The sequence below is a fragment of the Orycteropus afer genome, unplaced genomic scaffold, assembly GCF_000298275.1.
Source record: "Orycteropus afer afer isolate SDZICR_OR568_19922 unplaced genomic scaffold, OryAfe1.0 scaffold00209, whole genome shotgun sequence".
Classification (NCBI taxonomy): Eukaryota; Metazoa; Chordata; class Mammalia; order Tubulidentata; family Orycteropodidae; genus Orycteropus; species Orycteropus afer.
Window position 1 is genome coordinate 5,424,650 of NW_006921796.1, and position 4,225 is coordinate 5,428,874.

General features: G+C 43.9%; 1 protein-coding gene across 1 annotated transcript in view; it reads left to right on the plus strand.

Annotated features, from left to right (window-relative positions):
• Positions 1-4,225, plus strand: part of SLC41A2 (solute carrier family 41 member 2) — a 213,219-nt gene that overhangs the window by 208,445 nt on the left and 549 nt on the right. The gene's annotated exons all lie outside the window — the stretch shown is intronic.

Genomic DNA, 4,225 nt, shown 5'->3' on the forward strand with positions numbered 1-4,225 from the left:
ATCTCATTAATTCTGTCTTCCATGCATCAGTTCTACTCCTTTGTCCTTTCAATGTGTTATCTGTTTCTGACAATTTAGTATTAATCTTCTGGGTTTCTATCTGTAGATTTAGAATCATTTCTAATTTTTCATTTATTTTGTCATTTTGTTCTTGTATTTTCTTCCTACATTCTTCTAGGGTTTTGTGTGTGTTTTCCTTGGTCTGTCTCTCAGTTCTTTGAAGATACCTAAATATAATTCTTTTGAATTCCTTATCGGGGAGTTTCAATGCTGTATCTTCCTCAGGGATGTGTTTGGGATCTGTATCCTGATCCCTTGTTTCTCCTGCTTTATCTTGCTTCTTTGTGTGGATTGTGATGCTCTGTTTGTTGTCTGCAAGGCATTGTGACATTTTTGTGTTTATATTTAATTGGTGATTATATGTTGGAGTGCCTTGCCCACAATTTTTGTTTTCTTTGCTTTTTTTGTATGTTATCTATACAGGCAGAGTCCTGTGCTGTGCTCCTCTATTCACTAGTTGACAGCACTTACGCACTTACCACCTGTCTCCTTTCCTGTTGTCAGTCTCTTGTATGTCCTTGCCACCCCTGACAAACAGAGCCTGTTCTTAGGTCCTGTTTTCGTTCAGGCTTTTCCACTAGTTGGTGCCTGATCCACTTCTGTATAGTTCCTTTCCAAGCTCAGGGCTCCAGGATTATCTTCTGTATCTCTGTCAATTGATTTTTCTTTTCTTTGTTAAAGAGGGTCTGTGTCACTTGTCTGCCTATTCCTCCATCTTACCGGAAGTCCCTGTCTGCTTTTTTTAAGTCAAGTTTCATTATAACACAGCCACACCCATTTGTTGACATATAGGCTGTAGCTGCTTTCCCTCTACAACATTAGAATTGAGTAGTTGTGAAAGGACCCTATAGCCCCATAAAGCCTAGTATATTAACTATCTGGCTCTTTACAAACACATAGTTGTCCTCTCCTGCTTTAGAGTAATATCCTCAGATATTACTCTACTAAGTCTCCTTCTGGTCCTTGGCACTGGCCTGGGTCAACCTGAAACCGGTCCTGAGTGGGTTCTGGTTGCCAGAACAGCTAAGTCATAGTTTTGTAGGTCACCATCTGTGCAGTTTTTGAGTTTAACTTTACCCAAAGTTATTTGGTCTTTGTCCTCATTTTCTAGGAGATAATTCCTAGGTCCTTGGAATTTTGCTAAGGACTCTAGACCTGACAGCTTATACCAGAGAGACGACTCTGGAGTGGAGGCTGGCCAGGCTAGAGCAACTTAACCTCATGATGATTACCTCATGGTAGCCAGGCCGAAGAGCCCTATCTTGGGATGCCTCCAGATCACCTGATAATACCAGCTGACTTCAGGGTACCTCGTGATGATTACCCTATGGTGGCCAGGCCAGAGAGCCCCTCTTGTGATTACCTTGTGATGATGACTGATGTCAGGGGAGAAGGGCTGGAGCCTGCATTATGTAATGTAGACCCCAGTAAAAGCGGGACACTGAATCTCCGTTCGCTTCCTGGTTGGTGAAAACATCTGCTCTTGGGGAGATACTCACTGCTTTGGGACTTGGAAACTTCATACTGAGAACCCTCCCAGACTTTGCCCTATGTGTCTCTTCATCTCTTCCTTATGCTACTCCTGTTTTGTATCCTTTTATAATAAAGCTGTGAGCCAATCATAAACTTGTGAGCCATTCTCACAAATTATTGAACCTGAGGGAGTAGGAGGAGCCAACAGCTAGGAAGTTGGAGGGGCTGAGAGCCCCCAAGCTTGAAGTCTTGGGCCTACATAGCAGTCTGAACTGGAGGACTGTGTCCTTTAACTTGCGAGATCTGACCTAGCTCTAAGTGGCTAGGGTCAGAGAAAGGAGTGCTACATGGGCAGCTGGAGTCAGAACTGGATAGAGGAGTGAAAAACTGAGCATTTGTTTTATGTTCATCATTATTCATCCAATGCCTGGGACCAGCTAGGGCTGATATGGGCCCCAGTTCCAGTTTCTCCTCATCAGGCCCTCTCCAATCCTTTAATCACTTAGCTCTCATCCCCACTCCCACTTCCATGCCAACCAGATGCACCAAGAAACTCAAGGACTCATGTCTATAGGGTAGTCCCAGGACTCCGTGGCTGGTCCCAGTTCCAGAGGGCATCTTGGTGATCCAATCACTCTCACTGGCCAGCATGGTAGTGGACCATCAGAATGGTGCTGAGATGTTAATTTGGGGTGACTTTCATGTCAGGTGTAGGATAAGCTCAAAGCTCTGGGCCACTGATAGTCCACAGCTAACCCCTCAGCTTGAGCATCTGATAGTGGTGAGTAGAGGCAGGCATCCTTTACTCTGCTTACATCGAGGAAGGTCTCCCCTTCTCATCTGCTTGTCAGTCAGTTCTCCTGGGGAGGGGGGTGGGCAGTGCACACTTTCTCCTCCAAAGGCTTTCAAAACTATTGCTCCACAATTGGCCCTTCCAATTAATGTTTTTTCTTGTCTAATTGACGTGGCGACGTGCTCTCTCAGGTTGGTTTTCAGCTGTATTGGACAAGGCACATTCTTTGAGTGAATGGGACCATTCTTCTCACTCTGGTCATACCTCCCTGCCTATCTTACTCCATGTGGCCAAATGTGTGAGGCAGGGGTATGGTCAACATGGAACAAGATTAAAGTTGAGGAAGGCCTAAACTTTATCATTGCCTACAAGTTCAAAAGAAGATATGGTTGGAAGATTTGTTGTTCTGTATCAATGCTGTGAAATTCTGAGTGGTAAAATTCACATGATTAGAAAACAAATTATCTGCCACATTTTCCCACATGTTCTGGGTAGGATTAACATTGTGGCTTCCCTCCAGGAAGAACAGTAACAGCCTTTGAGAGTTATTGGAAGCCAGTGTTCACAGAGTCAAGATGGATGATGGAGCAACGTAGGTAATGATGTAAACAGCATTAAATAAATGGTATTAGGAAACTGCAGAGGCAAGATCTATATTGTTTCAATATAAGTAGATTCTGAAGAGCCATAACATTGCAAGTAGTAACAGTCTTGCTACCTTTTTCTCATAATGGGAGATAGGAAATTGGTGAAGAATGGCGTATTTGATAGTAAACCAAACCAAACCAAACCTATGGCCATGGAGTCAATTCTGACTCATGGTGACCCTATAGGATAGAGTAGAACTGCTCCATAGGGTTTCTAAGGCTGTAATCTTTACAGAAGCAGACTGCCTCATCTTTTTCCCTCAAGGCCACTGGTGGGTTCAAACTACCCACCTTTCATTTAGCAGCCAAGCACTTACCCATGGCACCATCAGGACTACTTTCAATAAAGAACACTAAAAGATGGTGCTTGGGCACTCTGAAGACTCTTCATGTATATTTGTTGGACAATAAACAAGTATGTAAGTACCTCTTTTCTACCTATAATTCTAAATCTTCATCGCTAAATCACTACACCTCACATGGGCCCAAGAATTTTGTAAAACATTTTAAAATGCAGTTGCCTATATGGACAGGAGCGGGTCCTTTGAAGATTATTTGCCTGTGCCCTGTCCACCCTGGGGATATTCTTAATCCCACTTGTGGGACTCAGTCTCACAGAAATTCCCAAACATGGACAGATTTTCTCAAACATGTATGTAATGACTTACTTCACAGTTATTATTGTTTTGTTTGTAATAGCCAAAAATAAGAAAACAACTCAGGGGGCCTGGTGGAATTAGCTGTGCCACATCCACACAATGCAGCATTATGCAGACAAAAGGAGTAAGAAATATCCCTACTAAACTGATGTGGGGAGAGCTCCAGGATATATAAAAACCAGTTGCTATGAGTCAGTTCCGACTCATGGCAACCCCATGTGTGGTAGTTCAGTTTGTGTGTCAACTTGGCTGGGCCTGGTTGAGTGGCTGGGCAGCTGGTGGTAGTTAATCCCCATGAGGAGACTGGTAATCAACTCCATGGTGGGATCTACCACAAGCAGCTGGGTAGCTGCCTTTGGGTATGTGGTCTGCTTCCTGTATATAAGGAGAAGCTTTTGGGTATGGTCTCTAGCCTATGACACGTTTGGACCCTGCATGTAGCCATGTCGTTCATTGCTCAGCAGCCTTCTATGCTCTGCCGACCTTGGGACTTAACAATGGACTTAAGTTAATGTCCTGCCATGTGGTTTGGTAACATCGGGACTGTGCCTTTTTACTTGTCAACCTTGGGGCTTCTCAGCCTCAGCAGCCAG